Source organism: Canis lupus, chromosome 10 (assembly GCF_003254725.2).
Source record: "Canis lupus dingo isolate Sandy chromosome 10, ASM325472v2, whole genome shotgun sequence".
NCBI lineage: Eukaryota > Metazoa > Chordata > Mammalia > Carnivora > Canidae > Canis > Canis lupus.
The window spans coordinates 14,606,765-14,619,118 of NC_064252.1; positions in this window are offsets into that span (position 1 = coordinate 14,606,765).

Sequence of the window (12,354 nt, forward strand, 5' to 3'; positions counted from 1 at the left end):
CGTTTCCAATAACACTGGGATACTCTTGATATTTTAATTTCTCTTCTATGAGGAGAGTTTGTGAAAGAGTTTAGAATATACTAGGCTAACCCAAATCAAGTCAGGCTACTTTTGCGAAATAGCAGTTCCCTGTACACATTCGATTCCAAGTTTCCAAACACAGAAATTTTGGTCTGCTTTAGTTTCTATGCCATAAGAATATATATATATATATATATATTCCCCTGAGATGATAGAGGGATTCAGTAAAAACTCCCTGAGTGATGAATGACATGTGACTACTCTAGAGAGCATCGTCGTGGCCTGAGAATTGGATATGCCAGCATTGCCCTTCTTGATTTTGGCATCCATTTTTACATCTTTCGATACAGCAGTGTTCCAGTGGAGGTGATATGAGCAACGTCCCCCGATCCATAGCTGTGTCTTGCACCACGGTCTCTCCTAGAATGCATGCCAATCAGGAGACGTCAAGCAAAAGAATGTGATGGAGAAGTGCCCGAAGCCGCCACCAAGGAAGAGCCGTGGTGACCCACAAAAATAAAACAGAACTCTTATTCTACAAACTCTCAAACATAGATGAATTAATCATTGAACGTCTGAGAAAATACACCTTACATATTCCTTTCTTGGGTTGTTTTACGGAGCCTGGAAGATATGCAAACACCATCTACTCTCTCTCATTATTTTGGCAAAGCTACCTTTTGCATTCTTAGCTCGTTTCCAAAGAAGATGTTTCTGGACGAAGCAAAATAAGCCTCCGAAGTTTCTCCCGTCCATCAGTTAACACGAGGGAAAGAAGGAAAGTGAGGTAGGACGCCCAAATAGACCCAACTTCCGGAAGGCTGAAGAGGATCCAAATGCAGCCAGTCACAAACACGTTGCATTTTACTGACTTTGGAACCACCTTGCCGTGAAGTTTGAGAATTGCACAAGGCACTCTGCTTTCTGAAGCACTTTTACTTCATTAATTGGGCGATGCTCACAGCAGCCTCGTGAGCAGAACAGGAAGCATGATCCCCGATTTGTAGATAATGGAATTGTGACACCATGAAGTAGGAGCGATTTGTTCAAGGTCATTTGAATAGTAAATTGCAAAGACAGGATAAAAAATTGTAGTCTCTACACATGTGCCCTGTGCTAATGGAATAAAACAGAGGAGAGGGTTGTGGCAGAGGGAGCGACGGAACTGAACAGGGAAAAAGAGATTGACATGGAAAACTGGCAATATGTCACCAACCTTTCTAAGTCCTGAGTGAGAATTACACTGAAAATAGAACCTCATAGCTAATCACTCACAAATGATGCAATGAGACTCCAAGAAATGTTTTCCTAAATGAAATGACCCAGGGACTGGGTCAGCAAACTGTCTTTCAGTTTATTTAAACATAATACAAATAACTAACACTTGTGTGGTCCTTACAGTACGCCAGGCACAGTGTGTATTTTTGCATGCATTTGATTCATTTAATTCTCAACAATTCTATGACTTCCTGTGTCCACTCTGTAAATTAGAAGATCGAGGCAGAAACAGATTAGGTAGATGGCCTGTTCAGGGTATTTCTCTTACCCTATCTTCAAATGTACTGATTAGGGATCCCTGGGTGGCGCAGCGGTTTAGCGCCTGCCTTTGGCCCAGGGCACGATCCTGGAGACCCGGGATCGAATCCCACGTCGGGCTCTGGGTGCATGGAGCCTGCTTTTCCCTCTGCCTATGTCTCTGCCCCTCTCTCTCTCTCTCTCTCTCTCTCTCTGTGTGTGTGTGACTATCATAATAAATAAAAATTAAAAACAAAAAACAAATGTACTGATTATTTTTCTTTGGCCAAGTCCAGTTTTCTAATGAGTCCACCAAAGTGTACCTTATTTCTGTTCCTATGGTTCTTATTTCTAAACATTTCCTCTCGATTCTTTCTTAGCAGCTCCATCTCTCTGCTCACGTTGCTCGTCTGAGCTTGGCCATTAGAGGCCTTAACATCGGAACCACGATTATTTTAAATTCCCTGTTATTTCCAACATCTGTCTCTTATCTGAGTGTGGTTCTGATGGTGTTTCCTTTCTTTAGAGTGTGTTTTTACTTGCCTTTTGGTACGGTCTTAGGTTTTTGTTGAGAGCCAGGTATGTTGCATTAGGTAATAGGAACAGAGGTGACTAGGCCCTTAGTTTGAGGATTCCTGTTAACCTCTTAAGCCATGTATTTGGTAGCTCTGGGTACCGGGGACTTTGAATTACTACATTCTGTCATACATTCTGTGTAACTGTTATCTCTGATATTCTCTCTATATTCCTGCTCAGAGAACATCTGTCTCGTAGCTCTTCAGCAGTGATACACTCCTGTTATACAGGGACTGGCTAGCAGCGCTGTGAGTGAGGGGGCAGGAACATTTTATGATCTTCTGAATAAACTACTCCTTCCATGGGTCTGTTTCTCGGGGGCAAGACCTTCACGAGCGTTCCTCAAGGGGCAAAGCTTTGTGCTTTCCCCCTTACCCCCTGGGCTACAGGGTTTCTAGTCTATTTCCTGAAAGCCCTGTATAAGGAGGAGTCCTTTTCCTAAGGTTTCAGATTTCTGCTCTGGCCAAGTCCTTTCCCAGGGATGACCAGGCCTGTGTCATGGAGAAGACTCGCAAGCATATTTCACAATGACGACTCTTGCCCTTTGCCGCTAGAGCCACCAGGGCGACCTCTTGGATCCTCACTGGGAGAATCTGCTGAGGCTTCTGGAGGGAAAGTCCAAGAGAGTATATCTTACCCCACCCAGAACTACAGCTCCCAGGAGTTTCTCACTCTCCAGCTAGTCCCTAATTAGCTTAGCCAAGATTAACCAATTAGCCAAGGTTCCCACTAACTGTTCCTACCAGTTTATTGGCTCCAGTGCTAACTAGATTTCAGCTCCAGCTTCCTAAAATTACACCAGTATCTCCAGATTTAGGGGTGGTAGTTTACTCTGCAATCTCCTATCTCTTATCTCTTATGGGCCCAAGAGACTCACTGATTTTCAGGGTTTTTTTTTCTGGTTATCTGGATGGAAGTAGTTCTTTGCATGTTGGAACCGAAACGAGAAAGTCTACAGTACTTCTTATATGCAGCGCATAGTTTCCTTTCTTACTGGTCTGAGGATCTCTGCCTTTAGTTGGAGTGTTTAGTCCATTTATACTTAATATCATTTGTCAATATGCATATATTTAAGTCTACCATCTTAATATTTGTTTCACATTCTATTCATCTGTCCACTGTTTATTTCCTCTTTCTTGGCTTCTTGTCAGTGAGCTGAACATTTTTAAAATATTTCATTTTATCTCCTCTGTTGGAGGAGTAATGTTCTTAGCTATACTTTATGTTTTATGTTTTAGTGGTTATTATAGAGCTTAGAATATTTGTCTATAACATCACAACTGAGCTTTAAATACTATTATGTGACTTTATGGTAAATGAATAAACCTTCTAACAGCATCATTTCATTGATACCATTACTCCTTTTTGCTCCTGTCCTATTTTATACTACTTCAAATGCTAAAAACCTTACAATTCATTGCCATTATTTTGTTCTTAGTGGCCAATAATCTTTTAAAGTGCATATACTTGTCCAAATGTGCTTTTAGACTTCTGCAGCTATTGCCTTAAACTTGATTAAGGCACAGAATATCTCTAGGATTTTTTTTTTTTCAGCTTTCTTGTCCCAACTCCGTTATTCAGTCTGGTGTTACTTTGCCTTTAAAAAAAAAAATGTATTTCAGAGAGAGAACAGAACAAGGGAGAGCACACGAACCAGGGGTAGGGGGTGGGAGGACGGGGAGGGGTAGAGAGAGAGAGGACCCTGGGATCATGACCTGAGCTGAAGGCAGACACAACCTACTGAGTCACCCAGGTGCCCCTGATGTTGCTTTGTCTTAATGGAAGACCCCACGTGCTTCTGGGAGGATCGCCCAGTTATGCTACCTTGAACTTAGTCTTTGGCGTACTATTCTTGATCTATCAAAAGAACTGAAAAAAAAAAAAAAAAGAAAAGAAAAAGAAAAGAGGCAGCCCGGGTGGCTCAGTGGTTTAGCACAGGCTTTGGCCCAGGGCCTGATCCTGGAGACCCAGGATTGAGTCCCACGTTGGGCTCCCTGCCTGGAGCCTGCTTCTCCCTCTGCCTGTGTGTTTGCCTCTCTCTCTCTCTCTCTCTCTGTCTTTCATGAATAAATAAATAAAATCTAAAAAAAAAAAAAAAAAGAATTGGCAGATGAATACAGCTTTCTGTGACTGGGGCTCTTTGGTAGTCTAAATTATTAGGTCAGCCCCCATATGGCCATAAAAAATTTGATACGAACTTATATGGTATCTTCTCTCCTCAGTCTATGGATGAATCTTATTTTCCTTCTGCTACATCAGGGATGAAAATAGTGATGATACTGTCCTTACACTGAGGTCTTTTTTTGGTTGCTCTGGGTTCTTCACTCTGGATTTATTTTAAAATATTGTTTGGTAACTTGTTCGGTTTATTTTCATTTTTATGGTTGAACCAACATTATTACTTTTTAAACCCTAACTGGAGGTTTAAGTCTTCTTATTGTCTAAAACAAATTTCTCCTCAGTGGCCAGTGCCATCGGATTTATAGATAACCTATTTAATATGCAAATAAAACATTTCTACATCTATTCTTATTTTCATATACATTTATGCAGAGTAACTCTGTTTAGGGCATGGATGAAGAGTCTAGGGCTATAAAAAGGTCTTCCCAATCTAACTCAGAACTCCTGCTGGGGCCCTATGCAGGGTTCATCGCAGGTCATGTGAGTTGTTCAGCTTGACTAGTGAAGCATACCACTTTTTTCACTGTGTCAATCATAGGTCCTAAGGCTCTGGTGTCATCAACCTCAAGGAGAATTATATGAACGCTGGACTGTAAGCAGCAAGAAAGGAGTGAAAGCATGAGTGTCTGCAGAGACGTGGACAGGAATAAAGGTCAGAACAATATCTATTTAGCAATCTGTTTAGAATTTCTAAATGCCTAGCTCTTTCTGTTGGTGCCCACCTCCCAGTCCCCAATAACAAACAGTTTCTAGGCCTAAAAATGCACAGTGTGACTATGTCCACTCAACCCAGTCATGGAACTACTCATTGAATAATTACCTTTCATATGGATGCTGCTCATATTTTTTCTCAAGTGCCTCTCTTTCCTAGTGCTTATGAGCAATCTCTAGCCCCCAAACCACACAAAATAATGTGAGTATATATTTTTGTGAGAAGGAGTTCTTATATCTTTCTAAAATGGACTTCAGAAATTTTAGAGTTACATAAAAATTGTAAATAAGTATATTGTTTCTACCTACTGTAATCTTTATTATTAACATATTATATTATTTTGATATTTATTAAATAAGAAGCATATAATCAAATCCACATTGTCTTCAGATTTCCTTAGATTTTACTTGATGTAAAAATCCTGTTCAGGCTCTCCATCTAGGATGTCACATTCCATTCATTTGTCTGGTCTCCTTAAGGCTCCTATTGGCTATGACAATTTCTCAGACTTTCCTTATTTATTTATTTATTTATTTTTACTTTCCTTACTTTTGATGACTGGCAGTTTTGAGGAGTATTAGTCAGGTATATTTTATAATATCTCATTATTGGAATTTGTTTGATTTTTCTCCATGATTAGACTGGATCATAGGCTTGGGAGAGGAAGACCACAGTGTTAAAGTGGCCTTATTTCATCCTAGAGGGACACATATTATCAACTTGACTTATCATGATTGATGTTGACTTGTATCACCTGGATGAGGTAGTGTTTGCCAGGTTTCTCCATAATAAGGTTTTCTTCCTTTTTTCTCCTTTGTATTCTGTACTCTTTGGAGGGAAGTTACTGTGTGCCATCAACATTCAAGGTGCTGAGAGTTACACTTCTCCTCTTGAGAGCTGTCTCTTATCTCTCATCTCTTTATTTACTCAATCACTTATTTACATCAGTTTGGACTCATGAAGTATTTATTAAAACTTCAGGTTATAATCCAATACTACTTTCTATTTGTTGTTGTTCAAATTGTTCCAAATTTGGTTATTTGAAGTTTTTCACTTGGTTTCTCTGTTCTTTTAAATTTTTTATTTATTTATTTATGATAGTCACACACACACAGAGAGAGAGAGAGGCAGAGACATAGGCAGAGGGAGAAGCAGGCTCCATGCACTGGGAGCCCGATGTGGGATTCGATCCCGGGTCTCCAGGATCGGGCCCTGGGCCAAAGGCAGGCGCCAAACCGCTGTGCCACCCAGGGATCCCGTTTTCTCTGTTCTTTTAACTTACATCTGTCATTATGGTTTTTAAAAGTAGGTGCTTTTTTGTACTTCCTTACTTTCTGGCACTGAAAGTTGCTCAACCCTCATCTTGTACATTTCCCATCCCATTCCAAGTCTGCAATTTCTGCTGAGAATCCTTGGTTCCTTTTAATGCAGAATGGTATTAAAAACCCAGAAACCAAGATCTGGGTACATTGTTCATTGCTACTGGCATGTTATTTCTACTAGAGCCTTTCAGTTGTTGGAGTAAGGAATATATACATATAGACTGTACACATTTTTTAAAAAAATTATATGTAATCATTGTATCTTTATTAAGGTAAATGTAAGTTCATAATGTCTCCCACTCTAATTCATTAACACATGGGGCATTCTTGCCTTGTCCTATTGCTTACCTATAAACTTCCGTTCCAACACTGAGAAAACTGGGTCCCTCCATCTACCACCCTTCAATATAACTCCTCAACTCCAATACACATGTGTAACAGTATTAGAATTGCTAACCCAAGCCTGTACACATATACTATATGGTAGACCATGAAAAAACTCAATACATTCTAAAATTGAAAAATGCAAAGTTTCATACCCACCATTTGCCTCAACGTGGATGGAACTGGAGGGTATTATGCTGAGTGAAGTAAGTCAGTCGGAGAAGGACAAACATTATGTGGTCTCATTCATTTGGGGAATATAAATAATAGTTAAAGGGAATATAAGGGAAGGGAGAAGAAATGTGTGGGAAATATCAGAAAGGGAGACAGAACAAAAGGCTCCTAACTCTGGGAAACGAACTAGGGGTGGTGGAAGGGGAGGAGGGCGGGGGGTGGGGGTGAATGGGTGACCGGCACTGAGGGGGGCACTTGACAGGATGAGCACTGGGTGTTATTCTGTATGTTGGCAAATTAAACATCAATAAAAAATAAATTTATTATTAAAAAAAGAAAATTACAAAGTTTCATTTGCTGACTACAATAGTATTGAATAGAAATCAATAAGAATAACAAGGAAATCCCCAAATACTTGGAAATTAAACAACTCTGAATTACTCACAAGTCAAAGAGGAAATCACACATGAACTTAGAAAATATTTTTAACTGAATCCTAATGAAAGCAACATTATGAGGAAGAAAGAAATATTTTTTTCCTTTTAATTTCTATGGGATCTGTAGTAATGTATCCTCTTTCATTTCCAATATTAGTAATTTGTGTCCTCTCTTTTTTCTTAGTCTATCTAAAGGCTTATTAATTTTATATTACATTGTTTTTTCTATTTGTATTTCAATTTAAGATGTTTCTAGCGACCTGTCTTAATGCTCACGATCTGTTACTGAGTCATGTCCAGTCTTCAAATGAGCCTATCAAAAGCATTCATTTCTGTTACTGGGTTTTTAGATTTATAGAATTTCTCTTTTCCATAGAATTCCCAACTATCTCTTTATTACCAGTTTATTCTTGCATACTATCTGCTTTTTTCAGCAGAGGCTTTAATCTATTCAATACAATTATTTACATACTCTGATAATTACAAATCTGTATTATATCTTATACTGATTCATATGTTCCTTTAGCTTTTCAGAGTGTGTTTTGTCTTGACATTTAGCATGCATTGGAATTTTTATGTTGAAAACTAGACATGATTTATTGAGTAATAAGAAGCTAGATAAATAGATCTTTAGTGTGAGTTTGTATGTTATTCTGGCTAACATTGGGCTGTTTAATATTTCTATATTTCTTTATTCCTATGAGTGTCAAAGATTTCAAATCCTTTTTCTTTTTTCCTTTCCTTTTTTGCATCTTTCTTTCCATCTCATTTTTCTTCTTTCTTTCTTCCTTCTTTTCCTTCCTTCCTTCCTTCCTTCCTTCCTTCCTTCCTTCCTTCCTTCCTTCCTTCCTTCCTCCTTTCCTTTTCTTTCCTTTCCTTTCCTTTTCTTTCCTTTCCTTTCCTTTCCTTTCCTTTCCTTTCCTTTCCTTTCCTTTCCTTTCCTTTCCTTTCCTTTTTATTTCTTTCTCTTTATCTTCTGTTGTCTTTTGACTTCCTCAAGAATTGCTCCTTACATAAACTTTCTTTTAGCTCATTCAGCTATTACTCAATGTTAATAAATTGGAGTCCTCTTGGTATGATGATAAGCTGTAAAGGAAGGTGAATGTTATATACTCTTTTGTTTAAATATCATTTTTTAGTGAGCCTGTGTTCCTGTGCTGTGACCTTCAAAAGTGTTTCTTAGCTGCTTTTATTTTCTTCTCTTTTTAAGTGAGACTGAAGGCTAGAGAGAAATAGAAACTAAAAAATGACTTTTCTCCAGGTGAAAAAAGGCTCTGGTAAAGTCTTTCCCTTGGAGAGTATCGTATGAGGAATATTCTGGCCATATTTCACAGTGATTACTCTCCTCTTTACCTCCTCACTTCCTTAAAGCTATGAGGGATCTCTCTTCCCCTTGAGAACATAATGTTTTTTTTCAGCTAAAATCCCTGAAAATGTGTGGGTCCTCCCCAAATTGTCCTTCTGGAGTTCTCATCCTCATGTTAATTTGTAATCAGCCAGGAGAAATTCATCAAAATTATCCTGTACGTGTTCCTTGAAGTCTATGTTTTCAGTTGCTTTTGATTTAGGTAAGCAGATCTAGCTGTACTTCTGTACTTGCCTATTTCTCCAGATTTTAGAGTAGCCATTTGCCGTATGACCACAGTTTTTTCCCAAGTTCAGGAAAAACATTCGATTTTTAGTTTATTCAGCCTTCTTTTTTCTCCTAATTCTACAGATGGGAGTGATTACGTCCAAGCTCTTTACCTGCTTAAGCTAAAACTGGAAGTTAGCATATGTGTTTTTGAGGAATAAGAATAGGGCATACTTTTTGTAGTTTTTTTTTTTTTTCTGCTGAGGAGTGAGGTCTTATTCATTTACCTAAAACAATATCTATTTATCTGACAGACAGACAGACAGACAGAGAAAGCACAAGCAGAGGGAGTAGCAGAGGGAGAGGGAGAAGCAGACTCCCTGCTGAGCAGAGAGCCCAACACAAGGCTCAATCACAGGACATGGGCTCAATTCCAGGACTCTGGGATCATCACCTGAGCCAAAGGCAGATACTTAGCCAACTGAGCCATGCACCTACCCCCGGAGTGAGGTTTTTAATAGTCTACATTAGGGAAAGTTTAAGAGGATTAGAAATAGTGGTCTACATGGCAAGGAATTTATGGGTTCTGGAATAAGACTCTTTGTATTATTATTTCATTAGAGATTCATAGCTACTAGTGTTTTTCAATAGTTCAACAGTCTACATTGAATAAATTATATATATTCTAACTGCATTATTGAAAAATGTCTCAGTAAATATCATAAACCCAGAATTAAGTCAACAATAATCAAGAGGTGCATAGTTTTTGTTAATTTTCTTGGTTTAAACACATAACTTACAATTCGAAATCATCTACCTCTCAAAGATAAACAGCCTACGATATGTTTTCCTTATAGTCATTTTAATTTCATAACTTCGAGTGCCAAAACATAGAATAAAGATTTTATTACGGAAAGTGGTATATCAGTGAACATAAAGGGAAATGAGTAAACGTGCTCATTCTAAATTTGGCCTAGTTCTCCCTTGCCCTAAGCAGTCCCTGCTCCAATAACATCACATACTATAAAGGGACTCATAGGAATAAAAGGCTTGCACTTTCTTCAGAGCCCACCGTGTCATATTGGGACCTTTCATTTTCACAGATGTAAAAGCTGTTTGGGGATTTCCATGGCAATGTTATAAAGATACTCAAAATCTGAATATGCAGTTAAATACTATGTGTTTGTTCTCCAGGAGAGCAGTAGAGTAGTGCTGTGCCTTAATTCAAATCTCTAGCAATGGCAATGTGTGGAAGGGGGAAGGATGTGTGTGTGTGAGTGTATGTGTGTGTGTGTGTGTGTAGGTGTGCATGTGGGGTCAAGTTCCTAAAGAAGGAAGCTTATATGTTAGGAACTGGTAAAACAAGATCCAAACATATAGACAAAAAGTTACACTTAGAAAATTGACACTTAGTTTACGGATATATGTTGAAAATAGAAATTTATTTGTTTGTTAAACCTGAAGATTGATGTGGATAAAATCTGAAAAATGTGTTCACATAATTTTTCAGTTTATTTTTTTAGAAAGTAAAACTGTCCCTCTTTAAAGGTATATCTTACCGAGAAATTAAAATATCTGAAATATATATATATGTGTATATATATATATATATATATACACACATATATATATACTGCATGCACAAATTGATTATATATATATATATATATCTTTGTGCATATGAATTTAATGGTTAGATAATGAAATTTCCATTCTCATCCTGCTGGCTGTTAGTACACTGGTGAGTCTAAATATACCCAAGGTAAAGCATTTCTGATATTCAAAGAATGGGAGAGAATATCAAGCATAAGTAGATGAGTAGTTTAGATGAGCAACTTTTTGAACAACAGTGAAAAAACAAACCTGTGTTATAGGAGGCCTTATCAAATTATCTCTTGATATTCATTTGATCTAGGAGTATCACTTGAAATCAAAAGAAAAATTATTTTAAACACAAAATGAGAAGAAATGTGTAAAGATATTATATAATACATAATTAAAAGGTTAGAGGCTTCTAAAAAGAATCAAATTATGCAAATGATATAATCTGATAAGTGACTAATATCCAATAGATATAAAAGGCTTATACAACTCAACACCAAAAAAAAAAAAAAAAAATCCCCAAACAATCCAATTAAAAAATAAGCAGAGGACCTGAACAGATTTTTTTTTTCCAAAGAAGACATACAGATGACCATAGACACGTGAAAGGATGCTCCTCCCTAGTCATCAGGGAAATGCAAATCAAAACCTCCATTAGATATCACCTCACACCAATCAGAATAGTTAGTATCAAAAAGATAAGAAATAACAAGTGTTGGCAACGATGTGGAAAAAAGAGAACCCTTTACGCTGTTGGTGGGAATGTGAATTGGTGCAGCCACTATGGAACCAAGTATGGAGGTTCCTTAAAATAAAAATAAAACTATCAGGACACCTTGGTGGCTCAGTGGATGAGCGGCTGCCTTCCACTCAGGTCATGACCTCGGGGTCCTGGGATCGAGTCCCCACATCGGGCCCCCCGCATGGAGCCTGCTTCTCCCTCTGCCTGTGTCTCTGTCTCTCTCTGTGTGTCTCTTATGAAGAAGTAAATAAAATATTCTTAAAAAATTAAAAAATAAAAACATAATAAGATCCAGTAATTCCATTCATGGGTATTTACTCAAAGAAAATGAAAACACTAATTTAAAAAAATATATTTCAGTCTCTTAAATATAGAGAACAGTCTCTTAAATATAGAGAACAAACTGTTGCCAGAGGAGAGGTGAGTGGAGTATGTGGTAAAATAAAGAGGATCAAGAGGTACACACTTCCAGTTATAGGATAAGTAACTCAAGGAGATGCAAAGTACAGCCTGGGAACTACAGTCAATAACATTCTAATAATATAGTATGGTGGGAAATGGTTATTATACTAATGGCGGTGATTGTTGCGAAAGGTACAGAATTGTTGAATCCCTATGATGTACACCTGACACCACTGACATTCTATGTCAATTATACTTCAACGATAAAAATAAATAAATAAATAAATAAATAAATAAAAGTAAAAAGTCAAATTAATTTCAAAGTGAAGGCAGAGGTGGCAGTTTTTGAAAAGTAGTGATAGTTCAGGAGTACATAAAATAAAAACAGGAAGCAAAGATAACTTCAAAAATATTTTTATTATTTATTTATTTATTTATTTATTTATTTATTTATTTATTTATATCATTCCATATATGTGAAAGGATTCTAGAATGTAGGATAGAATTTTGATAATTCAATATATGTTCTTGAGAATTTTAAATATGACATAAGTTGTAGAAGAGTCTTCCTTTCCCATGTTGATTTATTAACCCTTGATCACTTTAACATATTTTTGTGGGATAAATATATTTAAAGAAAGTTTCACCTACATCCACATGTTTTAGTCCTTTTTTATTTTTATTTTTTGATAGCTTATTAAGCGTGGCCTCAG